At 39.8% G+C, this 14,228-nt stretch overlaps 1 protein-coding gene across 4 annotated transcripts in view; it reads right to left on the bottom strand.

Moving 5' to 3' along the window:
- CLTC (clathrin heavy chain) overlaps nucleotides 1-14,228 on the bottom strand; it is a 317,188-nt gene that overhangs the window by 264,398 nt on the left and 38,562 nt on the right. The gene's annotated exons all lie outside the window — the stretch shown is intronic.

Raw genomic sequence — 14,228 nt, 5'->3', positions numbered from 1 at the left:
CCATCAGATCCATTTCTGGAAGTCCCCATATCTGAACAATCTGAGAAAACACATCTGGATGGAGAGACCACTGCCCCGCATGTAAAGTATGACGGCTGAGATAAACCGCCTCCGAATTGTCTACACCTGGGATATGAACCACAGAAATTAGACAGGAGCTGGATTCCGCCCAAGCAAGTATCCAAGATACTTCTTCATAGCTTGGGGACTGTGAGTCCCACTCTGATGATTGACATATGCCACAGTTGTGATATTGTCCGTCTGAAAACAAATGAACGGCTCTCTTCAATAGGGGCCAAACATGAAGAGCCCTGAAAATAGCAGGGAGTTCTAAAATATTGATTGGTAACCTCGCCTCTTGAGATTTCCAAACCCCTTGTGCGGTCAGAGATTCCCAGACAGCTCCCCAACCTGAAAGACTTGCATCTGTTGTGATCACGGTCCAGGTTGGATGAACAAAAGAGGTCCCCTGAATCATACGATGGTGATCTAACCACCAAGTCAGAGAGAGTTGAACATTGGTATTTAAGGATATTAATTGTGATACCTTTGTATAATCCCTGCACCATTGATTCAGCATACAAAGCTGGAGAGGTCTCATATGAAAACGAGTAAAGGGGATCTCTTTCAATGCTGCAGTCATGAGACCTAAAACTTCCATGCACATAGCCACTGAAGGGAACGATTGAGACTGAAGGTTCCGACAAGCTGAAACCAATTTTTATAGTCTCTTGTCTGTTAAAGACAGAGTCATGGACACTGAATCTATGTGGAAACCTAAAAAGGTGACCCTTGTCTGAGGAATCAAGGAACTTTTTGGTAAATTGATCCTCCAACCATGTCTTTGAAGAAACAACACTAGTTGATTTGTGTGAGATTCTGCAGAATGTAAAGACTGAGCTAATACCAAGATATCGTCCAAATAAGGAACCACCACAATACCCCGTTCTCTTATTACAGAGAGAAGGGCACCTAGAACCTTTGAAAAGATTCCTGGAGCTGTGGCTAGGCCAAACGGAAGAGCGACAAATTGGTATTGCTCGTCTAGAAAAGAGAATCTCAGAAACTGATAGTGATCTGGATGAATCAAAATATGAAGATATGCATCCTGTAAGTCTATTGTGGGCACATAATGCCCTTGCTAAACAAAAGGCAGAATAGACCTTATAATCACCATTTTGAAAATTGGCACTTTTACATATCGAATCAAAATTTTTAGATCCAAAACTGATCTGAATGAATTTTCTTTCTTAGGACAATAAATAGATTTGAATAAAACCCCAGACCCTGTTCGTAAAAAAAACCTGGCATGATTACCCCAGATAACTCCAGGCCTGAAACACTTCAGGAAGCCTGAGCCTTACTGGGTTTGCTGGAATGCGTGAGAGAAAAAATCGTCTCACAAGCAGTCTTACTCTGAATCCTATTCTGTACCCTTGAAAGACAATACTCTGAATCCAATGATTTTGGACCGAATTGATCCAAACATCTTAGAAAAATCTTAATCTGCCCCGTACCAGCTGAGCTGGAATAAGAGCCGCACCTTCATGCAGACTTGGGGGCTGGCTTTAATCTCTTAAGTGGCTTGGATTTATTTCAATTTGAAGAAGGCTTCCAATTGGAAACAGATTCCTTGGGGAATAATTAGATTTCTGTTAATTTTTTAAGAACAAAAACGGTAAGAAGCTTTAGATTTACCCTTAGATCTTAATCTTGAGGCAAAAAAACTCCCTTCCCCCCAGAGACAGTTGAAATTATTGAATCCAACTGTGAACCAAATAATGTATTACCTTGGAAAGAAAGAGATAGCAATCTGGACTTAGAAGTCATAACAGCATTCCAAGATTTAAGCCACAAAGCTCTTCTAGCTAAAATAGCTAAAGACCTAGATTTAACATCAATCTTGATAATATAAAAAAAGGCATCACAAATGAAATTATTAGCATGTTAATAATGCAAGACAAATCATGATCCGATACTTGTTGCGCTAAAGTTTCCAACCAAAAGGTTGAAGCAGCTGCATCAATAGCCAAAGACATTGCAGGCCTAAGAAAAAGGCCTGAAAATAAACTCTCCTTAGATAAGATACAAGTTTCCTATCTAAAAGGATCTTAAAAGAAATACCATCTTCCATAGGAATAGTAGTACGTTTAGCAAGAGTAGAGAGAGCCCCATCTTTGGGTTTTTTTTCCCCAAAACTCCAATCTTAACTGCTGGCAAAGGATACAATTTTTAAAACCTTACAAAATGAATAAAAGAAGTACCAGGCCTATTCCATTCCTAAGAAAACATATCAGAAATAACATTAGGAACTGGAAAAACCTCTGGAATAACCACAGGAGGTTTATAAACATAATTTAAACGTTTACTAGTTTTAATATCAAGAGGACTAGTCTCCTCAATATCCAATAATGAACACTTCAACAAAGAATGAATGTACTCAATTTTAATTAAATAAGTAAATTTGTCAGTGTCAATATCTGAGGAAGGATCTTCTGAATCAGATAGATCCTCATCAGAGGAGGATAATTCAGTATGTTGTCTGTCATTTGAAATTTCATCAATTTATGAGAAGTTTAAAAAGACCTTTACATTTATTAGAAGGCGGGATGGCAGACAAAAGCCTTCTGAATAAAAACAGCAATAAATTGTTATAAATTCACAGGTATATTTTGTACATTAGAAGTTAAAAGAACAACAACAGGCAATGTACTATTACTGATGGACACATTCTCTGCATGTAAAAGTTTATCATGACAACTTATTACAAACCACAGCATTACAACAAATGTACTTAGCTTTGGAAGAACTGATATCAGTTAGCAGGATTCCAACAGTGACTTCTGAGACAGGATCAGAATGAGACATCTTGCAAATGTACGAGAAAAAAACCACATATAAAGCAAAATTATCAATTTCCTTATATGTCAGTTTCAGGAATGGGGGAAAGAAAATGCAAACAGCATAGCCCTCTGAAAGAGAAAAAAAGGCAAGAGGCATATAGGAATGGGGTTTAAAATAATTAAAATATTTGGCGCCAAATATGACGCACAAACAAACAAAACATTTTTTGGCGCCAACAACATCCGGAAATGACACTTGCGTCATTGAAATTACGCAATATAGTTTGGCATTTTGCGCCCTCGCGAGCCTAATTCTGCCCGCGAATTTAAAATTTCAGTCAATTTGAAAAAAAACTAAACCCCAGGTAAGAAATAAGTTTTCCTAAAAACATGCATTTCCCAAATATGAAACTGACAGTCTGCAAGAGGAAATATACTGAAACCTGAATCATGGCAAATATAAGTACAATACATATATTTAGAACTTTATATTAATGCATAAAGTGCCGAACCATAGCTGAGGTGTCTTAAGTAATAAAAACATACTTACCAAAAAGACACCCATCCACATATAGCAGATAGCCAAACCAGTACTGAAACCGTTATCAGTAGAGGTAATGGTATATATGAGAGTATATCGTCGATCTGAAAAGGGAGGTAGGAGATGAATCTCTACGACCGATAACGGAGAACCTATGAAATAGATCCCAGTGAGGAAAACCATTGCATTCAATAGGTGATACTCCCTTCACATCCCTCTGACATTCATTGTACTCTGAGAGGAACCGGGCTTCAAAAATGCTGAGAAGCGCATATCAACGTAGAAATCTTAGCAGAAACTTGCTTCACCACCTCCATAAGACGCAAAGTTTGTAAAAACTGAATTGTGGGTGTGCTGAGGGGTGTATTTATAGGCATTTTGAGTTTTGGGAAACTTTGCCCCTCCTGGTAGGATTGTATATCCCATACGTCACTAGCTCATGGACTCTTGCCAATTACATGAAAGAAATTGGTGTATACGGTCCCATTTAAAAACTAAAGCTTTGTACTAAAATTTACATTTTATATTTCAGTAAATACTGCGCCACTGTTTTAGAACTTTTTATAACTTTTTGGTCTGTAATATGGACTGACAAATCCTGGGATCCATGAGCCAATGGCTTCTAGAATTAGGTTTGCTTCCTAATGTTACTTTGGATACATACACATACTGCACTTGTCTGGCTCCTCCAAATTCTTTTTGCTCACAAATTTGCTAAAATTATGTGCAGTATGTCCATTGCTTTAATTTCAATCTGTTATTACACTTGTGTCAATACCAAGTAATTAAAAAGCAAAAACTATCGCAATCCAACTGCGGTAAATAGGTTTTAAAGGCAAAGAAAGAGGATGCAAAATGAATGCAGCATCCAAATAACAAAAGGTCTAGGGCCAACTGCAGAGCAATATTTTTTTTCAGAGATTATGAAGAACCATAGAAAACTAAAATATTCAGTGTTCAACAACTGGATTTGAAGAACATGTCACAATTATTAGCAAGCATGTTCTTTTTACAATCATGGCATATAAAAATGTATATTATGATTTAGGTAAAGAGCTTATGATACGGAATGGAGACACGTTATGAGAAACACAAAAAAAAAAATCATCTCTCTCAGCGAAATCCCTAGAAAGGTTTTACCAAGATGGTATGTCACCCCAGTTAGAATCAAACAAATATATCAAACAGCTTCCGACACTTGTTGGAGGGGCTGTGGAGGGAAAGGAACAATGATATTTGGTGGTCTTGTACAAATCTGAGACCTTTCTGGACTTCAATAGAAAAAGTATATTAATTCCATACTTGACCAAGACACTGTGTACCATCTCCAACCAACCACAGCACTCCTTAAAAGGGACACTGAACCCAAAATTTTTATTTTGTGATTCAGATAGAGCATGACATTTTAAGCAACTTTCTAATTTACTCCTATTATCAAATTTTCTTTATTTGAAATGCAAGAATTTAAGTTTAGATGGCCCATTTTTGGCGAACAACCTGGGTTGCTGATTGGTGGATAAATTCACCCACCAATAAAAAAAGTGCTGTCTAGAGTGCGGAACCCAAAAAAAATCTTAGATGCCTCCTTTTTCAAATAAAGATAGCAAGAGAACAAAGAAAATTTGATAATAGGAGTAAATTAGGAAGTTGCCTAAAATTGCATGCTCTATCTGAATCATGAAAGAAAAAAATTGGGTTCAGTGTCCCTTTAACTTACTCCCAAAGTGCCACTGTAAACTTAGTTTACATTTAATTCAGCTAGCACTAAACTCTGTGAAATCACTCATTGCCTCACTCTGGAAGTCTCTAGCTATTCCTACTCTTCCCTTCCTGGGAAAAACTTAGACGATACTGTGCACTTAGAGGAGTATGGATATTTTCAGAGAGGTGACCTAGATACTTTTCATAACATAACATTATATTGGGAATCACATCCACAAATCCCCTGAGAGTTGTGAAAAATACTGTCCTTTTCTGTGAGGAGAAGCTTGGTTGAACCTCTCTCCTCCTTGCTCATAACCTTAAACCTTCTGGTCCATTCCGTATTTGTCCCTGTAGGGACTCTTTCAATATTCTTAGTTTTTTTTTTTACCTTGCAAAACAGCAATAAGGTTCGAATAACCGTCTGATAATTTTACAAATTCAGTAATGTGCTAATTTAACCTGAGTGAACTGAAGCTTATTTTATTGTTCTCTTTTCTCTGTTCATAGGGAAAGTAAAGTAATTTAACTTGTTAGAGCTTTACATTAAATGAATCAGAATAATATATATACTAGGGCTGCACGATTAATCGCAAATGCGATTTAAAACCGCGATCAATAAACTGTGAGAGTTCGCGATTTTTTGCTAAAAAAAAAAATCCTCAGATTTGGCTGTACTGCATTATTTGTATGAGATTTCTTGCAAACCAGCTCCATCTAGTGGTTGCTTTTAGCACACATTTGTAAAATGGTTCTACTTTCACTTTCTGTTTGTGATCTCAGTGGCAGCCGATCAATCTATTGAAGTCTAAAAGCAGAGTCCATGCAGGAGAGTGAAGAGGAGGGAAAGCCACTTACTTATATTTCCCACTAGGGAAGTCTGCAGTCTGAAACTTAGGGTATGTAATCATTATGGAACCTCCCACACAATCTCCTGCTCTCTGAGAAACAGCTCAAATGCATAGCAGATGCAGTTAACCCCACCGCTGCCAAAAAGGCTAAAACTGCAGTCCCCTCTGCTAGCTAGCTGCTGTGTTAACTGGATCTACAATGTATTTGATATCAGCAAGTCACAGCCTTTCTGAAAGGAGCAGCCCCCTACCTCCACTGCTATATACGTGTACTGGATTCCTGCACAGGAGCATTATCAGTCAAGATAAAATGTGTATAATAAATATATATATATATATATATATATATATATATATATATATATATATATATATATATTTTATCAATACAAATTTGTAACACGTACAAGAGGATTCTGGGTAAGAGATATTTACATACATATATACACACACACAGTTTGTATTTTTATGCTCCCAGAGTGTATTGGGCATTGAGAAACATGTGCATTAAGATAGAAACATAAAACATAGAATTTGACGGTAGATAAGAACCAAAAGGACCCATCAAATCTACCCATATTACATGTTACTTTTTCCTTAGGATAGCCTTATGCATGTCCCAGGCATTTTTTAATTCCTATACAGTCTTTTTGTGTTTACCACCTCAAATGGAAGTTTCTTCCATGAATCCACCACCCTTTCCTTTTTGGTAAAAAAAAATGCTTCCTCAAATTTCTCCTGAATCTGCTAACCTCTAACTTTAGATTGTGCCCCTTTGTTTTGACATTTATTTTTTTGTGAAAAATGCTTTCAGCTTCTATTTTATTAAGGTGTTAGTCATTTATAAGAAAATCACGATTAAATCGCAATATTTTTTAAAAAAAACCCATAATTTATGTAAGAACTTACCTGATAAATTCATTTCTTTCATATTAGCAAGAGTCCATGAGCTAGTGACGTATGGGATATACATTCCTACCAGGAGGGGCAAAGTTTCCCAAACCTTAAAATGCCTATAAATACACCCCTCACCACACCCACAATTCAGTTTAACGAATAGCCAAGAAGTGGGGTGATAAGAAAAGAGCGAAAGCATAAAAAAATAAGGAATTGGAATAATTGTGCTTTATACAAAAAAAATCATAACCACCACAAAAAAGGGTGGGCCTCATGGACTCTTGCTAATATGAAAGAAATGAATTTATCAGGTAAGTTCTTACATAAATTATATTTTCTTTCATGTAATTAGCAAGAGTCCATGAGCTAGTGACGTATGGGATAGCAAATACCCAAGATGTGGAACTTCCACGCAAGAGTCACTAGAGAGGGAGGGATAAAATAAAGACAGCCAATTCCGCTGAAAAATTAAACCACTACCCAAATCAAAAAAGTTTCAATTTTTATAATGAAAAAAACTGAAAATATAAGCAGAAGAATCAAACTGAAACAGCAGCCTGAAGTACCATTCTACCAAAACTGCTTCTAAAGAAGAGAAAATATCAAAATGGTAGAACATAGTAAAAGTATGCAAAGAAGACCAAGTCATTGCTTTGCAAATCTGATCAACAGAAGCTTAATTCTTAAAAAGCCCAGGAAGTAGAAACTTACGTAGTAGAATGAGCCGTAATCCTCCAAGGCGGGAATCCACCCGACTCCAAATAAGCATGATGAATCAAAAGTTTAAGCAAGATGCCAAAGAAATGGCAGAAGCCTTTTGACCTTCCTAAAACCAGAAAAGATAAAAAATAGACTAGAAGTCTATCTGAAACCTGAATAGCTTCAACATAGAATTTCAAAAACTCTTACCATATCCAAAGAAAGTAAGACTCTCACCAAAGTCGTCTTAGGAAAACAATAATTCCTTCCTAATGTTTGTTAGAATTTACAACTTTAGGTAAGAACTGAAATGAAGACAGCAAAAACCACCTTATCCTGATGAAAAAAAATCAGAAAAAAACATAATTTATGCTTACCTGATAAATTTATTTCTATAGTAGTGTATCCAGTCCACAGATCATCCATTACTTATGGGATATTCTCCTTCCCAACAGGAAGTTGCAAGAGGATCACCCACAGCAGAGCTGCTATATAGCTCCTCCCCTAACTGTCATATCCAGTCATTCGACCGAAAACAAACAGAGAAAGGAGAAACCATAGGGTGCAGTGGTGACTGTAGTTTAACCCCTTAACGACCAAGGACGTACGCCACACGTCCTCTAAAAAAATACACTTAATGACCGAGGACGTGTGGCGTACGTCCTTGGTCTGGAAAGCAGCTGGAAGCGATCCTGCTCGCTTCCAGCTGCTTTCCGGTTATTGCAGTGATGCCTCGATATGGAGGCATCCTGCAATAACCCCCCCCCTTGGCCATCCGATGCAGAGAGAGCCACTCTGTGGCCCTCTCTGCACCGGACATCGATGGCCGGTATCGTCGGTGGGTGGGAGCTTACGTGGGAGGCGGGTGGGCGGCCATCGATGTTGTGTATGGAGTGGAGCGGGGCAGGATCGGGGGCGGGACCCACGGGGGCGCGCACGTGCACGGGGGTTGGAGGGCGGGCGCGTGCACGGGGCGGGAGCGGGTGGGAACCGCTACACTACAGAAAAACATAGTAAAAAGTATTAAAAAAAAATAAAGTTTAAACTTTAAAAAATATAATCTCAGGGATCTGGAAGGGGTGGGGGGTTGGTCTTGGTGGGGGGGAAAGCTACACTACAGAAAATTGCTTTTTTTTTAATAAAATGGCACTTTTTTTGCAAAACTGGGTACTGGCAGACAGCTGCCAGTACCCAAGATGGCGCCCATTAAGGCAGAGGGGAAGGGTTAGAGAGCTGTTAGGTGGGGGATCAGTGAGGTTGGGGTCTAAGGGGGGATCATACACATCAGCATATGTAAATATGCTTTTTTTTTTTTTTTTTAAATGGCCAAATACCTTTTATTTTAGTACTGGCAGAGTTTCTGCCAGTACTTAAGATGGCGGGGACAATTGTGGGGTGGGGGAGGGAAGAGAGCTGTTTGGGAGGGATCAGGGGGTCTGATGTTTCAGGTGGGAGGCTGAGCTCTACACTAAAGATAAAATTAACCCTGCAAGCTCCCTACAAGCTACATAATTAACCCCTTCACTGCTAGCCATAATACACGTGTGATGTGCAGCGGCATTTAGAGGCCTTCTAATTACCAAAAAGCAATGCCAAAGCCATATATGTCTGCTATTTCTGAACAAAGGGGATCACAGAGAAGCATTTACAACCATTTGTGCCATAATTGCACAAGCTGTTTGTAAATAATTTCAGTGAGAAACCTAAAATTGAGAAAAATTTAACTTTTTTTTTAATTTGATCGCATTTGGCGGTGAAATGGTGGCATAAAATATACCAAAATTGGCCTAGATCAATACTTGGGGTTGTCTACTACACTACACTAAAGCTAAAACTATCCCAAAAAGCTCCCTACATGCTCCCTAATTAACCCCTTCACTGCTGGGCATAATACACGTGTGGTGCGCAGTGGCATTTAGCGGCCTTCTAATTACCAAAAAGCAACGCCAAAGTCATATATGTCTGCTATTTCTGAACAAAGGGGATCCCAGATAAGAATTTACAACAATTTATGCCATAATTGCACAAGCTGTTTGTAAATAATTTAAGTTAGAAACCAAAAGTTTGTGAAAAAATTTGTGAAAAGTGAACGATTTTTTGTATTTGATTGCATTTGGCGGTGAAATGGTGGCATGAAATATACCAAAATGGGCCTAGATCAATACTTTGGGTTGTCTACTAAAAAAAAATATATACATGTCAATGGATATTCAGAGATTCCTGAAAGATATCAGTGTTCTAATGTAACTAGCGCTAATTTTGAAAAGAAATGGTTTGGAAATAGCAAAGTGCTACTTGTATTTATGGCCCTATAGTTTACAAAAAAAGCAAAGAACATGTTAACATTGGGTATTTCTAAATTCAGGACAAAATTTAGAAACTATTTAGCATGGGTGTTTTTTTGTGGTTGTAGATGTGTAACAGATTTTGGAGGTCAAAGTTAGAAAAAGTGTGTTTTTTTCCATTTTTTCCTCATATTTTATAATTTTTTTTATAGTAAATTATAAGATATGATGAAAATAATGGTATCTTTAGAAAGTCCATTTAATGGCGAGAAAAACGGTATATAATATGTGTGGGTACAGTAAATGAGTAAGAGGAAAATTACAGCTAAACACAAACACCTCAAAAATGTAAAAATAGCCTTGGTCCCAAACGGACAGAAAATGGAAAAGTGCTGTGGTCATTAAGGGGTTAATTAAAATTTAGACCTGCCTTAAAAGGACAGGGCGGGCCGTGGACTGGATACACTACAAGAGAAATAAATTTATCAGGTAAGCATAAATTATGTTTTCTCTTGTTAAGTGTATCCAGTCCACGGATCATCCATTACTTATGGGATACCAATACCAAAGCTAAAGTACACGGATGATGGGAGGGACAAGGCAGGATTAAGCGGAAGGAACCACTGCCTGAAGAACCTGTCTCCCAAAAACAGCCTCCGAAGAAGCAAAAGTATCAAATTTGTAAAATTTGGAAAAAGTGTGAAGCGAAGACCAAGTCGCGGCCTTGTAAATCTGTTCAACAGAGGCCTCATTTTTAAAGGCCCAGGTGGAAGCCACAGCTCTAGTAGAATGAGCTGTAATCCTTTCAGGGGGCTGCTGTCCAGCAGTCTCATAGGCTAGGCGTATTATGCTCCGAAGCCAAAAGTTAAGAGGTTGCCGAAGCTTTTTGACCTCTCCTCTGTCCAGAGTAAACGACAAACAGGGTAGATGTTTGACGAAAATCTTTAGTAGCTTGTAAGTAAAACTTCAAGGCACGGACTACGTCCAGATTATGTAAAAGACGTTCCATCTTTGAAGAAGGATTAGGGCACAATGATGGAACAACAATCTCTTGATTGATATTCTTGTTAGAAACCACCTTAGGTAAAAACCCAGGTTTGGTACGCAGGACTACCTTATCTGCATGAAAAATCAGATAAGGAGAATCACATTGTAAGGCAGATAGCTCAGAGACTCTCCGAGCCGAGGAAATATCCATCAAAAACAGAACTTTCCAAGATAAAAGTTTAATATCAATGGAATGAAGGGGTTTAAACTGAACACCTTGAAGAACTTTAAGAACCAAGTTTAAGCTCCACGGGGGAGCAACAGGTTTAAACACAGGCTTAATTCTAACCAAAGCCTGGCAAAATGCCTGGACATCTGGAACCTCTGCCAGACGCTTGTGCAAAAGAATAGACAGAGCAGAAATCTGTCCCTTTAAGGAACTAGCTGATAATCTTTTGTCCAAGCCCTCTTGGAGAAAAGACAATTTTCTAGGAATCCTAATCTTACTCCATGAGTAATTCTTGGATTCACACCAATAAAGATATTTACTCCATATCTTGTGGTAGATTTTCCTAGTAACAGGCTTTCATGCCTGTATTAAAGTATCAATGACTGACTCGGAGAAGCCACGCTTTGATAGAATCAAGCGTTCAATCTCCATGCAGTCAGTCTCAGAGAAATTAGATTTGGATGATTGAAAGGACCTTGTATCAGAAGGTCCTGTCTTAGAGGCAGAGTCCATGGTGGAAAGGATGACATGTCCACTAGGTCTGCATACCAAGTCCTGCGTGGCCACGCAGGTGCTATCAGAATCACCGATGCTCTCTCCTGTTTGATTTTGGCAATCAGTCGAGGGAGCAGAGGAAACGGTGGAAACACATAAGCCAGGGTGAAGAACCAAGGCGCTGGTAGAGCATCTATCAGCGTCGCTTCTGGGTCCCTGGACCCGTAACAAGGAAGCTTGGCGTTCTGGCGAGACGCCATGAGATCCAACTCTGGTTTGCCCCAACGATGTCCAGATTTAGCAGAGGGGACAAATCTGTGTAATCCCCATTCCACTGACTCAGCATGCATAATTGCAGCGGTCTGAGACGAAGGCGCGCAAATGGCACTATGTCCATTGCCGCTACCATTAAGCCGATTACCTCCATACACTGAGCTACCGAAGGGCGCGGAATGGAGTGAAGAACACGGCAAGCATTTAGAAGTTTTGATAACCTGGACTCCGTCAGGTAAATTTTCATTTCTACAGAATCTATAAGAGTCCCTAAGAAGGAGACTCTTGTGAGTGGGGATAGAGAACTATTTTCCTCATTCACTTTCTACCCGTGCGACCTCAGAAATGCCAGAACTATCTCTGTATGAGACTTGGCAACTTGAAAGCTTGACGCCTGTATAAGGATGTCGTCTAGATACGGAGCCACCGCTATGCCTTGCGGTCTTAGAACCGCCAGAAGTGAGCCTAGAACCTTTGTAAAGATTCTCGGGGCTGTAGCCAACCCGGAGGTTAGAGCTACAAATTGGTAATGCCTGTCTAGAAAGGCAAACCTTAGAAACCGATGATGATCTTTGTGAATCGGTATGTGAAGGTAGGCATCCTTTAAGTCCACTGTGGTCATGTACTGACCTTCTTGGATCATGGGTAGGATGGTCCGAATAGTTTCCATTTTGAAAGATGGAACTCTGAGGAATTTGTTTAAGATCTTTAGATCCAAAATTGGTCTGAAGGTTCCCTCTTTTTTGGGAACCACAAACAGATTCGAATAAAAACCCTGTCCTTGTTCCGTCCGCGGAACTGGATGGATCACTCCCATAACTAGGAGGTCTTGCACACAGCGTAGGAATGCCTCTTTCTTTATGTGATTTGCAGATAGCCTTGAAAGATGAAATCTACCTTGTGGAGGGGAAGCTTTGAAGTCCAGAAGATATCCCTGAGATATGATCTCCAACGCCCAGGGATACCGAACATCTCTTGCCCACGCCTGGGCGAAGAGAGAAAGTCTGCCCCCTACTAGATCCGTCGCCGGATAGGGGGCCGTTCCTTCATGCTGTCTTAGAGGCAGCAGCAGGCTTTCTGGCCTGCTTGCCTTTGTTCCAGGAATGGTTAGGTTTCCAGGCCTGCTTAGATTAAGCAAAAAGTTCCCTCTTGTTTTTAAGCGGAGGAAGTTAATGCTGCACCTGCCTTGAAATTTCGAAAGGCACGAAAATTAGACTGTTTGGCCTTTGCTTTGGCCCTGTCCTGAGGAAGGGTGTGACCCTTACCTCCAGTAATGTCAGCAATAATTTCCTTCAAACCAGGCCCGAATAAGGTCTGCCCCTTGAAAGGAATGTTGAGTAATTTAGACTTCGAAGTCACGTCAGCTGACCAGGATTTAAGCCATAGCGCCCTACACGCTTGGATGGCGAATCCGGAATTCTTAGCCGTTAGTTTAGTCAAATGAACAATGGCATCAGAAACAAAATGAGTTAGCTAGCTTAAGTGTTCTAAGCTTGTCAATAATTTCAGTCAATGGAGCTGTATGGATGGCCTCTTCCAGGGCCTCAAACCAGAATGCCGCCGCGGCCGTGACAGGCGCAATGCATGCAAGGGGCTGTAAAATAAAACCTTGTTGAATAAACATTTTCTTAAGGTCACCCTCCAATTTTTTATCCATTGGATCTGAAAAAGCACAACTGTCCTCAACCGGGATAGTAGTACGCTTTGCTAAAGTAGAAACTGCTCCCTCCACCTTAGGGACCGTCTGCCATAAGTCCCGTGTAGTGGCGTCTATTGGAAACATTTTTCTAAATATAGGAGGTGGGGAAAAAGGCACACCCGGTCTATCCCACTCCTTGCTAATAATTTCTGTAAGCCTTTTAGGTATAGGAAAAACATCAGTACACACCGGTACCGCATAGTATTTATCCAGCCTACACAATTTCTCTGGTACTGCAACTGTGTTACAGTAATTCAGAGCAGCTAATACCTCCCCAAGCAACACACGGAGGGTTCTCAAGCTTAAATTTAAAATTAGAAATCTCTGAATCAGGTTTCCCCGAATCAGAGATGTCACCCACAGACTGAAGCTCTCCGTCCTCATGATCTGCATATTGTGACGCAGTATCAGACATGGCCCTTACAGCATCTGCGCGCTCTGTATTTCTCCTAACCCCAGAGCAATCGCGCTTGCCTCTTAATTCAGGCAACCTGGATAATACCTCTGACAGGGTATGATTGCAGCCATGTCCTGCAAGGTAATCGCTATGGGCGTCCCTGATGTAATTGGCGCCATATTAGCGTGCATCCCCTGAGCGGGAGGTGAAGGGTCTGACACGTGGGGAGAGTTAGTCGGCATAACTTCCCCCTCGTCAGAATCTTCTGGTGATATTTCTTTTACAGTTAAAGACTGATCTTTACTGTTTAAGGTGAAATCAATATATTTAG

The sequence above is a fragment of the Bombina bombina genome, chromosome 3 (genome assembly GCF_027579735.1).
Source record: "Bombina bombina isolate aBomBom1 chromosome 3, aBomBom1.pri, whole genome shotgun sequence".
Classification (NCBI taxonomy): Eukaryota; Metazoa; Chordata; class Amphibia; order Anura; family Bombinatoridae; genus Bombina; species Bombina bombina.
The sequence above is the reverse complement of the archived record's forward strand: the minus strand, read 5'-3'. Positions and strand labels throughout refer to the sequence as shown.